Here is a 14,201-nt window from a genome sequence, read left to right on the forward strand (position 1 = left end):
GCCCCTGAGACAGAGGGCTTCTGCTGTTGTCCTCATGTCCTCATGGGCACTGCAATGCCTTTCTCCACTGATGTTCATTGAGAGCCTGGTCCAGGCCAGGCAGGGCTCCCTCAACACAGGTGACTTTCCCCCTCCCCTTGGTTCATTTGACAATGCCTAGAGACCTTTTGAGTTATCACAAGTCAGGGGTGCTGGTGCAAAACTCAGGTAGAGGCCATGGGTGCTGCTGAATGTCTACACTGCATGGGGAAGACCTCTACAGACTAAGAAGGATATGGCCTGATGGGCCAAGGGCGCCAAGGTGAGGAACCTAGTGTGGAGTACAAGCACATGAGCTTGGGTGTGTTCAGGTATGGCCTCGGGACTTGTTTCAAATGTGGCTTCTGTCAGTGCAAAACTCCAGCACCTCTGAGTGGCAGCATTTCTGACAAGCTCTGAGCAGCAGTGTATTCTGAAATTTTTTTGTATAAATATAATTTTACCCATTTTCACAATTATTTGATAGGTGTCATGAATGTTTTAATTGTTAGAATTTGTGTGTGTGTGTGCATGCGTGTGTGTGTGTGTGTGTGTGTGTGTGTGTGTGTGGTGTATGAGGTTTGGAAACAGGGCATAAATTTGGCCTTCTTCATGGGCCATATTAGTATACACAACTGCTAACAGATGCTTAGCAGTAATTATAAGTCACATTTCTTTCCTTTAATCTTTCCATGAAGATGTGCCTTTCATGTGTAAAAACAAGTGTTTTCAAAATTGACTCTCTGGACAGATCTTTGGGCTCAGGTGTCAGTGTTCCAAACTGTGCCAGAAAACACCAAATCTGATTTCACAGATTGGGCTGTCCTTAGCTCTGGCCTCCAAATTCATTCCCCTTCCTGGCTGTACAACCCATGAGACTTGCCAGAAAGGAAGAGCCATGGAAGATTTTAAGAAGGACAGCCACAGGATCCTCTTTGCTCCTAGCCTCTTGAGAAAATAATAAAAACAATAACATCAAGCAAACACATGGTCTAGAACCTTCTTCTGTAAATAATTAGTATTTACCATATTGATATGTGTGCCGTGGTCCAAATTGTATTTCAGAGAGAGAGAGAGAGAGAGAGAGAGAGAGAGAGAGAGAGAGAGAGAGAGAGAGAGAGAGACAATGTGTGTGTGTTTGATTCTGAAGAATCAAAGCCAGAGAACAGAGATAATTCTATTAGCTGTATCTGGATAGCACTTGGCCTCCTTTCCTAGCAGGGAAGGACCTGAAGTCAATGGCAGAGCTTGTTCATGGTGTAGCCAAGTTGTCTCTGCAGCATTTTCAATGCTAGAGCATCTGTTCTGAGAATTTTAGTACAGCACCTAATTTTTTTATGTTTGCAGGCACTTGCAGATGTGGGTGTTGAATGAGGGGTATCCATCAGAGGAGAAAAGTTCTTGTTTTGGAGATGGGGAATGTCTAAAGGCTTGTTAGAATGAGTGGAATGAGGTCACTTAAGACTTCAATGAGACATAGCAAAAGCAGGGGTAGGGGATGGGGTTATGGTTCAGAGGTAGAGCACTCACCTCACATGTGCAAGGCCCTGGGTTCAATCCTCAGCACCACATAAATAAATAAATAAATAAAGTTATTAAAAAGAAAAGCAGGGGTGAGGGTAAATATACAAGAAGCCTCTGAGATGTTCTTTCCATGTCAGGAGGTAGCAGGACATTGGAGCAATGCCTGTGCATCCACTGCTCAGTTCCATCTTGGGGGCAGACCCAGCACTGCAAGCTGATGAGGAACAGGACATAGGAAAGCCATTTACTGCAGATGACACGATTGAGCATCTGGCTCATCCCAGAGGATAGGGGGAGGCAGATGCAAGCCAGGCTTGGAGGACCCCATGGAGTACCACCAGGTGACCAACAGCCAGTTCAAAACTCCATTGTTCCTTAGAAAACTTGGATTAGAACCACCATTTGGCCCAACTACCCCACTCCTCGGTCTATACCCAAAGGACTTAATATCAGCATACTGTAGAAAGGCAGCCACACCAATGTTTATAGTAACTCAATTCACTATAGCTAAACTGTGGAAGCAACCTAGATGTTCTGCTGTGGATACAAAAACATTATCCTATATAAACACAATGGACTAATGCTCAGCATTAAAAGAAAATATAATGATACCATTTGCAGGTAAATGAATGGAGTTGGAGACTATCATGCTAAGTGAAGTAAGCCAATCCCATAAACCCAGAGGCTGAATGTTCTCTCTTAAGAACTAGATGCTGATCCAAAATGGGGGGAATGTGAGAAATGGAGAAATTTTGATCAAATGGGAGGGAGGAGAGGGAAGGATGTATGGGGCAGGATAGATGGTGGAATGAGATGGACATTATTCCCCCAGGTACATGGATGAGTAACATAGGGTGCAATGCTACATCGTGTCCAATTAGGTAAATGAAAAGTTGTGTTGCAATAGTGTACAGTGAATCCAAATGCATTCTTGCCGGGGTCCTGCCCTAGCGGGGTTCAGGGAGTCCTGAAGGATGAGTGGCGTCGGCGAAAAGATGAGACAGGAGTCGTTCCATTGGAGCAATCTCCAGAGAGAGATGCAGTTTTCTCTGGGTCATCTTTTATTACAATTTTTCTCATCATTATAGATTCAGAATACGTCATTGATTATATAATTTAAAACTTTGCCGAGACATGACATTTCCTTGACCATGATTGGGGGTACAAAAAATGTAACATTAATTTACATTTTTCCAGGATATGACCTTCAGTTGTGTAATTATTCAAAGTACAGAATCATTAATAAAATACGTCACTAATTTACATTTTTCAGATTTTCCCAGGATTTACTATTTTTCCCGAGATATGTTATATTCTTATTAACTAATGCCAAGCTACGTAACCAGACTCTAATTCTCCTAACCAATCATTAATCTAAAGTACGCTTGTACTTTATTTCTAATCTAAAATTCCCATCTAAAAAAGTGCCTTTAAATCTTATATTTAAAATATCCTAAAGTTTATGAAGCATGTGTGAGGCCCTAGGTTCCATCCCCAGTATCAAAACAAATAAAATAAAAATCCCAAAGCCATATACCCTTTGGAAGATGGAGGTGTGGATGTGGCAAGCCGTCATCAGGGCTCACCCCTTATTACACATCAGAGAATTCATACTGGAGAGAACCTTGGGGTGTGTGTGTCGGGGGTGGAGCCATCCCTTCAGAAGCCGGAGAGCTCCCCCTGCTGGTTACAACCCTGGAATGTGGACCATGTGGGGAGCCTCTGCTGGCTCTTCTGCTCTTTGTTATACTGGATAATTTGTAGAACAGTCACCTTTTAGGCAAGTGGGTCTGTCAAGCTCCTAGTCTACCATGCTAGAAGTTAGTATTATTAAGATGTTTGTTTTGAGATGGGATCCTGCTGTTTTGCCCATGCTGGTCTTGAATTCCAGCAATCCTCCTGCCTCAGTGTGTGGGACTACAGGTGCATGCCATTGTGCCTACCTCTAGAGCAACTCTTTGAATTTGGTAAAACTGAGAAAACCCACTAGTATAACTCAGAACTCGGCATACATCAATTCTTCACCCCAGAGAAAAACCCTGGGAGCTGAAGGAATGTGAGGAAAATTCCTTTCAGATTTGAAATCCACCACATGAGCTGAAAGGAAGCTGAAAATGGCCTGCCCGGTGCCTTCTACCTGCGGAGGCCAGTGTTTAACTGTGCCTGTCCTTGGTCACCACATCCTGTGGATCACGGGGAGGGGTGTCACAGGTGCCAGAGTGACAAGGCTGAGCAGGTGGACAGCCATCAGTGACCTAGCCCAGCCATGATTAGGCTAAGGAGATGGATCTTTAGAGAGCATTGCCCTGCAGACCTTCCTGGGCTGGCCTCCTCCCGTGGGTTCAGCTGTAGTTTGGGGATGAGACTGAAGGCCCTTGCTATAGGACACCCTGTGTCCTTGTTTCTCTGTAGCACATTACCTTCTCTGTGAGGCCACAAGTAGTCTGTATCTGAGCAAGAAGCAATTCCCATTGCAACTGCATGCTACTAGATTTGGAATTTTTGGAATGAAATCTTCTTTTAAGATGAAAACCACTAAAATATGGCTGTCATAAAAATAAAAACCTCAAAAACTTTTTTCTAAATGAAAGACGGCAGATATCAGAGTCCATATTATATGGTTTTATCCTTAGGAAATGTCCAGAAAAGGACATTTTTCAGAGACAAATGAGATTTATTGGTGTCCTGAGAATGGCAAATGAGAGTGACCACAATGTTATGGGGACGGGGGGGGGGTGGTTCTAAAACTGAATTACGGAGATGATTCAATGTTTTGGTAAATAATAATTTACAAATCTCTAAAGTGTGGAGAGCCACAATGAATGACCACACCTTCCAGAGGTTCTCTGGTCTTGTGATAACCATTTAAGTAATTTTCTGTTCATCATCTCACCACTCTTATCAGTTGCTGAAGGTCATGTCTCATGCTTCCTCTGAGAAGGGAGCTTCCAGTGGGTTCTCACCAGTTGGGAGTTACTTTGAAAAAAGAATTTGACTTTCCCACGTTGTCTCAGTGCACCTGGCTGATTTCATATTTTTGTACTAGTTGAAAAGCTTGCCTTCTAGAAAACTGCCAATTAAACATTTCCTTAGAAAAATGTAATGGTGCCTCCTGTTTTTCAAATTCAGAACTAGATTAGCATAGTTTCATCTTTAGGATAGTGTGGTGTGTTTTTGTGTGTGTGTAATAGAAATTGAGTGCTTTTAGATTTTGCACTGTAATAGTTTCTGATGCCAACTGCTCAGAATTGGGATAAACGTCATGGGTTAAAAACATGGTAGTTTACAAGGCTGCCCTCACAGATTGAGGAGTCCCCAGACCACCTTCACTTCTGAGAGCTGGCTACAAATTCAGGGCTCCCCACTACCCCTGTATGTTAGGTAACTCACTAGAATGATTCTCAGAACTCAGGACAAAAAGGTGTGTTTTTGTTGCTTGTTTTTGGTACCAGGGATTGAACCCAGGTGTGCTTAACCACTGAGTCACATCCCCAACACAACCCTTTTTTATTTTTTATCAGAGACAGGATCTCTCTAAGCTGCCTTTCTAAGATGCTGAGTCTGCCTTTGAACTTGAGAACCTCCTTCCTCAGCCTCTGGAGTCACTGGATCATGGATATGCACCACCATACAATATTACATTGTCATCATAAATTTAATGATAGCTAAAAGAGACCCAGTAGAACCAGCCTAAGGAAGAGATGTAGATTGGGCAAGGTCTAGGAACTTCCAAATGCAAAGCTCCTGTCATTTCCCAGGAGCACATTAGGCTACCTGCACACTTATGTGTGACAATACACAGAGTACTGCCAACCAGGGAGGCTCACCTGAGCATCAGGGTCCAGGGTTTTAATTGGACTTTCATTACACAGATATAGTGGATTCTATCCTTGACCCCTCAGTTGAACCCAGTCACCAGCCCCCTTCCTTTCCCTAGAGGATGACTGATACCACATGGCTCAAAGCCCCAACCCTCGAATCATTTGGTTGGTAATTCTGGCAAGGCCAGGCTGCCACTCTGCATATCATGCATGGTCCAAGGGCTCTCTTGTTGCTCAGGAAATTCCAAGGAACCAGCAACAAGGATTGGCCAAATACTTTATTACATAGCACCCACCCTAAAACAAATCAGTCAAAAATCCTTCTTCACTTATTATTCAATTAAACATGTACCGCAGTCTGTCTGGGCCAAATAACTGGGAGGTGACAAGCAACTTGAAGGTTGAAGCGGCAACTGCTTCATTTCGGGAAAACTCAGCGGGAACTGAGTGGGAACTCAAGTAGTGGGCACCCAAGGTAGTAAGAGCCGCTTTATTGCAGAACAGCAGAGGTATACATACCTAACTGATTACACACAGCTTGACTCAATTAGCATTATCTAGATACAACAGTCAGCCAATAAGGAATCCCCACCAACTTAATGGCTCGGTGGCGTTGTCTTACAAACCACTCCTCCTGGCAAACTGCCAGGCGCCATCTTGATTTGCGGTCCCCAACAAACATGTAACAAACATGAAGATTACAGACATTCCTCAATAAACAACTGCAGTGTATCACTCCTGCTTATAGACTCCCTGTTGAGGAGACTGGAAACCAAAGTCTTTGTCTAACACAGCAGGAGTGAGCTCAGCTACAATTACTAAGGAAGAAGAGGGGGACAGGAATCTGTGCCAAATACTCCAAGACATTTGGAGGTCCCCTCAATGACCTTCTCTGGGACTTGGTTTTCTTCTCGAGAAGAGGAAGGGCTTTGCCCATGTGGAAATAAAGGCCTTTCAAATAAGAGCAGTCAGAGATGATTCAGAGGTTCCTATAACCAAGTCATCAGCCACCTCCACCTGCAGCAGACATCCAAATGCATGCAGGGAGTGAGACACCTTTACAATGAAAAAATAATAATAAAAGGAAGCTCAGGTGTGCCCCAGGTTGAGAGCTGTTGGCGTGGAAAACTGGGCTGACCTAGCTGGGAGCAGGACATCTCATGTGGCTGCTTCAGGGAGATATGTGACTTTCCATGGTTGGTCCTGAGTTGGTAGTGGGGGCAAAAGACAGAGGAGCTGCAGTGATTGACCAAGTTCAGGCCATGTCTGAGATGACTGCTGCACACGTCACCTTCTGGCTTCCTGGTTGCTGAAGAAGTGTGAGCCAGACCTGTGGCTCAGTGGTGTGGCCATCTTCCGCTTGTGTGCTTATGGATCCCCCTTCTGCACATTCTCTTGCTGGAGAGAGGCTGGCCAATTCAGGGACCACTAGAGATGCTATCTTCACCACATGGGGAATGTTCCATTGTTCATGTACACCGTAGCACATGATCTTGTAATATCATCTTCATAATATCTGATAAGAAATGATAGCAGTGCAGAAGAATGGAGCAAATTATTCTCTTTAATGTGACGTCTAGCCTGTTCATTGATCCAAGTTCAGAAACAAGCGCAGATGCCACCACGTCAAGCCAATGAGAAATCCAGAGCAATGCAGCAGCCCATCACTTCCTTTGCCAATGCACAGACACAGATCTGTATCCTAGGGAGAGCTGCTGTCAATAACTTATTCCAGAGTTAGTGATAGTTTTGTTAGTGGTTCCTTGAAAGGTCCTTTGCAAGGAGGTTCAACCTTTCCCCTGTGACTCTTAATAGACAAAATCTTGTGGTTTAATGTAACAAAGAGGGTCTTTAGGAAGATGCTGTGGGAAGGATCTAGACCCAAGTCCTTTGCAGTACTTTTCCATGCCTGAGAATAGCAGTGTAGATTTATCATTGGAGGCAAAACCCCTAAGTAAGTGGGCCTTACTGTACCAGTACTCAGGGGAAGAACTGATGTGTCCCAAGTGAGTGAATCTTATGGCCATAAGGAATTCTCTGAGTAAAATTTTTAGCTAGGAGTTCAAGGGTTTCTGAAAAATTTGCTCATTTTAATTTAAGAATAATGTTGGTTCTTTCAAGCTTTCTGGGAGATTATGTATGGTAAAAACAGTGTCATTTTTAAACGTGGGGTAATGCCTTATGGAGTTCTAATGATTCCTGTAAAATATGTGCCTTGATCACTTGATATGAAAGTTAGGAGCCTCAGGTTGGGGGAAAAAAAGCAAGCAGCTGCTAATGGTTGTAAGGACTGTGCATGTTTAACAAGGAAATGCTTCAGCTCATCCTGAAAACAGATATACATTGATGCATACATATTCCAACTCTTTAAGAATGGAAGCTGGGTAAGACCCACCCGAAGGTACGCAGGGTGGCCCCGGAGGTCTTGGTTCCTGGCCATGCCCCACCTTTACAGGATTTCCAGAATTATGCTGACAGGTGATCCATAATCTGAAAATAACCTGTTAAAAAGTTCCCTTTTAAAAGTTCCTTCTCCAATACTAATTTAAGATAGTGACCAAGTTGTCTGTATTATGATGGGCAACTACATGGAGAAATTTAGATAATATCCATCTGAAATAATCTGATACCAGAAAGCAGCCATTTTGGGAGCACTAGAGATTATCCAAGTGAAGGTTATAATTTTTAATATTATTCTTTTTTCAGAACCAGGGTCTTCACGTTGATAATGTGTAATACTCTCTTTGAATCACTCTAGATTTACTCTTTGGGGTCCATTTAGGAGCATAATTTTGGCTGAGGCTGCTACTTTGGCATAACTGCTTGCTAGAGCATTTCCTTTCACATCCATGGTGCCATTTCTCATTCTGACTTTGCAGGGGCCACAGCCCTGATGATAGCCGGTCCTCCAAGAAGGAAGGAAGCTGCATCTACATGTTCCTTAATTTGTTCATTTTTATGGGGGTTCTAGCAGAGGTTAGGAAACCCTCCTTGTTTTCAAAGCATCCTAAAGTCACATGATGCTGCCAAGCAAACCTACTCTCAGTGCACATGAGTTCACAAACTCTGTGTGGTAAATGCAGTGCATTTTGCCATCTGGTCTGACATCCCCTCAGGTCGACTATATTCTAAAGAGAATTCAAATTAGTGATCACGTATTCTGCTTGATAACCTCCAGTTTCAGTTCTGAGAGAGGATTCATCAACAAATAATAAGACAGGTTTCTTAATTGGAACTTCTAATAAATCCAAGTGAGCTACAGAGATTCTGTGATTAAGGAAAGACAACTGTGAGTGTCCCCTTCTGTTAAAAGCTAGAGAATGTCAGGATCCAGAGCACGAGAGTGGTAAAAAGAAATGTGAGAGGGAGAGAACAACACATGTCCTAAGAGGCTAATTAGCTAGCTGAAAGTGAAAACCTCTTTGTTCACAGATGACATGATTTTGTACGCAGAAAATCCTAAGCATCCACTAAAACCTATTAGAATACAAGAGTCCCACAACATTGCTAGAATCAAGATCAATATACAAAAATCACTACTACTTCTGTACATGCACAACGGGCAATCCAAAAATGAAATTGAGAAAACAATTCCATGTATAATGTCACCAGAAAGAACAAAATACTTAGGGATAAAATAAAAAAGGAAGTGCAACATTTATATTCTGAAAGCTAAACACACTGGTTGAAAGAAATTAAAGAAGTTATAAAAGAGAAGTGGAAAAACATCCCATGTTCATGGTCAGAAGACATGCTATTGTCAAGATGACTGATCTATACAGTAAAGCACTCTCTATCAGAATCCCAGCTGTATTATTTGTGGAAATTGACATGTTGATTCTAATATTTACATGGAATTGCTAGATATCAAGAGTAGCCAGAATAACTTTTAAAAAGAAGAACACAGTAGAAAACCCCATACTTCACAACTTTGAAACCTACTACAAAGCAACAGCAGTTAAGATAGTGTGGTACAGATGTTGTAGATCAATGGAATAGAATCGAGAGCTCAGAAGTAAACCTACATGTCTATGGATGGCTAATTTTCAACAAGTGTGACAAGACCATTCAATAGGGAAAAAATAGTCTTTCCTTTCTTCTCCTTATCTTTTTCTTTCTTTTTTCCCTTCCCTTAACCAATGATGATGGAACACTTGGAGGGCCTATGCACAAGAATAAAGTTGGACCACATCTCGCCAATATGAATACAAAATAGATTAAAGACCTAAATGTAAGAACTCTTAGAAGAAAACATGGATCAAATCTTCTCGACCTCAGATTTGACAGTAAATTCTTAGACATGACACCAAATGCATAAGCAATGACAATAAAATAGAAAAACACAATTGAAACTCAAGTCTTTGTGCTTCAAAGGATACTTATTAAGAAATGGAAACAAAACCTACAGAATGGAAGAAAATAATTACAAATCATGTACCAATAAGGAACTTATATCCAAAATATTCAAAGAACCAATAAAACTGGATAATAAAAGACAACCAGATTAAAACAGCAATGCTTGAACTCCAAAACTATTGGCGAGAAATCAGAATCCTAAGCACTGCTGGTAGGACTGTAAAATATTGCAGCCACTTTGAAAAACAGTCTGGCAGAGTTACCATGTGACCTAGCAATTCTGCTCTTAGGTACATATCTAAAAGAACAAAAGCATGTTTACACGAAAGTTGTACATACATGTATATGGCAGCATTATTTATAATGGACAAAATGCAAAAGTAACCCAAATGTACATCAACTGACGAATGGATAAGATGTAGTATATCCAAGCAAACAGAATGTTACTCAGCCATAAAATGTAAGGAAGTACAGATACCTGCGACAACATGGGTAAACCGCAACAATGTTATACTAAGTGAAAGAAGCCAGCCATAATGGACCATGTGTGACTGCATTGATAGGAATTTTCTAGAAGAGGCAAATCTATAGAGATAGAAAGTAGACTAGCTATTGCTTCAGGCTGGGGTAGCAGATGGGGATCGGGGGAGTGGCAGAGGGTATGGGGATTTCTCTTTGGAGTGATGAATGTGATCTAAAATTGACAGTGATGATGTTGCACAGCTCTGGGAATACACTAAAAATGGCTCCAGGGCCATGTGGATGGCTGACCACACAATGACAGATGAGCTCAACAGTAGTTTATAAAAGGAAGATACAGAATGTCCCACTGGGCAACATGGGGATGCATGTGGGTGCAGAGTGGACTAGCAGTGGCTGTGGGAGGCAGTTTTGTAGAAATGAGGATAAGGGGACCCCTGGCTCCTGGGGGAGGAAGTGACTAGCTTGTCTGAACCCTTCTGCAAGCCGACTTCAACCTCACACATCTTACAAAAAGAAAACAAAACAAAATAAAATGGATTACAGACTTAAGTGTAAAGCCCCAAACTACAAAACTTTTATAAATTAACAGGAGACAAGCTTTAGACCATGAATTAGGGATATGGTTCTTAGACACGACACCAGAAGCACAATGCATGAAGGGAAATTAATAAACTGGACTATCAAAATAAAAACCTGTTGCTTGGTGAATGGCCAAGTGGCCTTGCTAAAAGAATGAAAGGACAAACTGTGGATTGTGAGAAAATATTCGCAAATTATCTATTTGAAAATGGAATTGCCTAGAATAAATAAAGAAATGAACAGTAACTGAACAGTAAAAGAAATCATCAGGGTGGAGCTGTAGCTTAGTGGTTAAGCTCTTGCCTAGCATGTGTGTGGTCCTGAGTTCAACCCCCAGTACTGGGGGGAAAAGAAAGAAAAAATAAACAAACAAATAATCCAACTAGAAAATGAGCAAAACATACAAACAGACATTTCACCAAAAAGGATATGCAGATAGATGTTTAAGAACACACACACACGGAAGGAGTTCAGTGTTATTAACTATTAGGGAAATATAAATTAAAGCCATAAGGAGATGTCACTATATACCCGCTAGAACAGCTTTTAAAATGGTGATAATACTACATGCTAGTGAGCATGCAGAGAGCATCTATCTCTTACACGTTGCTGATGGGAATATAAAATGCTAAGACCACTTTGAATAAACAGTTTGGCAGTTTTTTTGTTTGTTGTTTGGTACCAGATATTGAACCCATGGGTATTTAACCACTGAGTCATATCCCCAGCCCTTTTTTATATTTTATTTAGAGCTAGGATCTCACCATTTGCTCAGGGCCTTGCTAAGTTGCTGAGCTGGCTTTGAACTCATAATCGTCCTGCCTCAGCCTCCCAAGCCACTGGGAGAACAGGCAGATGTCACGGCACCCAGCTGGCAGTTTCTTTAAAAACAGAGCATATACCGACCATACATCTAGGAATCTTAGAACTTGGCATATTCCAGAGAAATGAAATCTTATGCCCATGCAGAAATAGGTATGGGGTTGGTATACACTTCAGAGAATTGAAAGCAGGGACTCAAAGACATGCTCATACACCCATGTTCATGGCAGCATTATTCACAATAGACAAAAGGTGGAAATAACCCAATTGTCCCTTGACAAGTGACTATATAAACACCACAGGGATGGAGTTATATATAGGCAACAGCTGTATACATGACATATATATGGAGTTATATGTGTGTGCACACGCATGTGCATGCAAATGTTATTGATCTCTAAAGGTCGATTCTGCCAAATGCTACTAAAGTGAAATCAACGAGAAAAAGGAGAAATACTGTGTGACTCTACTTGTATGAGGTACTCAGAGTAGGCATACTTCTTGAGACATAAAGGGGAATGGTAGGGCTGAGAGACAGGGAGGGGGAGTTAACATTTGGTAAGTACAATTTCAGTTTTTCAAAATGTAAAGAATTTTCCCCCCAGTGCTAGGGATTGAATCCAGGGGTGATCTACCACTGAGCCGTATCACTAGCTCTTTTTATTGTTTTTATTTCAAGATGAGGTCTCATTAAGCTGCTAAGGCTGGCCTTGAATTGTGATGCTCCTGCCTTAGCTTCCTAAGCAGCTGGGATTACAGGTGTGCGCCACCACACCCAGCACAGAGGAAATGAATACTATGAACAGAAGGTGATTATGATAGCACAACAATATGAATTTATTTAATGCCAATGTTCTGCACACTTAAAATGGTTAAGATGGTAAAGTTTACATGTATTTGCTACAATTTTTAAAGTTTAAATGTCTAAAATATGTACATGAGTGTTTATGATAGCTTTGGTTGGAATAGCCCCAAACTGGGAACAAGCCAAATATGCTAGAAAGGGCAAATGGTTAAAAAAAATGGCAGTAATAATAAGTACTTAGTAATAAAAGTAAGAAACTATAAACCAACTTGAATAGACATCAACAGTCTAAAAGCCAACTCAAAACATCACACACTAAGTGACTCCATTTATTTTTTTTATTTTTTATTTTTGTATTTGTTTCAGTTTAAACTTTAATGAAATACATATTTTATTTCAATTTCTTCTCTCTACATTTGAATGGTATCTATAAATAAATTTTATTCATCTTATATCAACACATGAATTTCTTCTTTTGTGAGTAGGATGGTAATAACTAAATGTTCTCAAGTTTACAAAATTATAGATATGAAGAATAGATTGGTGGTTGCCATCTTCCAGATGTTGGGAGGGTGGATGAGTGTCTCTACAGGTGAAAGGAGGGATCTTTGTGGAGATAGAAGTTTTGTACATCGATGGTGGTGGTGGTTACATAAGTCTACTTCTGCTACAATTGCATAGAACTCCACACACACACTTTCACAGATGAGTCCATGCAAAACTGATTAATCTGAACAAACTCAGTGGGTTACATCAATGCCAACTTCCTGGTTTTCACATTATAGTTCTGTAAAATATTACCATTTCGGGAAACTGGGTGAATGGTGTATGGGTATCTTTTTGTACTAATTTTGCAACTTCCTGTGAATGTATAATTATTTCAAAAGTATAATTATTTAGGTATAAACAACATGCCAACCAAAATAAAAAACAAACTTGCTAGTGACCTTACAGCATTTGAAGGCTTGACCACAACACAGACCAGAAAGTTGCCACCGATCTGACCTGGGCTGTCCATACTGAACTGGCTTTTGTCTCACTTAGCCCCAAAGGTCAGCAGTGCACAACAACTGTGTCACTTTTTTTCTTGTAAATATATACTTTTTAGTTGTGGTTGGGCACAATACCTTTGTTTTATTTATTCATTTTTCCGTGGTGCTGAAGATCGAACCCAGGGCCTTGCATGTGCTCTACCGCTGAGCCACAACCCCAAGCCAACTATGTCAGTCTGGGTAGGCTCTGCCACGATTTTTACTTTTCTGTATATCTGAACATTCTAACCTTGATCCGATCGATCATTAAAGACTATCTGAGCAGGAGTCCGTTTCTCACAACACATTCCTGCCGTCCTTTGTGGCAGGTTTGTGCATCATTTGTGCAAGAACAGACTGCATAAAGCGGAGCCTGAGATGAACGGGAAAACCCTGGGATACGCGTGTGTGACGACCACACGTTGGAATCAGAATAAATGCAGAAATGCCTGTGAAACTCGAGCAAAGTACTTCATCTGCAAAACTCCAGGGCTTTCCTGGAGCGGGTTTCAATCTCTCCACCCTGTCTTATCCACCCTGTGGATCCTCCCTACACTTCGTGGGTCCCGGCCAGGGGTAGCTTGGAGAGCTCGCTGCGCCAGCCCGACCTCCCAGGCGCTCACAAGCGGCCGCCTCCAACTCGCCGACCCGCGCCCGGGGCTGGCCCCGCCCCAGCCCCGCCCCCGGGCCCTAGCGCGAGGACCCCGCGGAGCTGTCCGCGGCTACGCCTGATCCAACCTACCCTGTGGCCCATCCGGATAA

Source organism: Ictidomys tridecemlineatus, unplaced genomic scaffold (genome assembly GCF_052094955.1).
Source record: "Ictidomys tridecemlineatus isolate mIctTri1 unplaced genomic scaffold, mIctTri1.hap1 Scaffold_444, whole genome shotgun sequence".
Lineage (NCBI taxonomy): Eukaryota > Metazoa > Chordata > Mammalia > Rodentia > Sciuridae > Ictidomys > Ictidomys tridecemlineatus.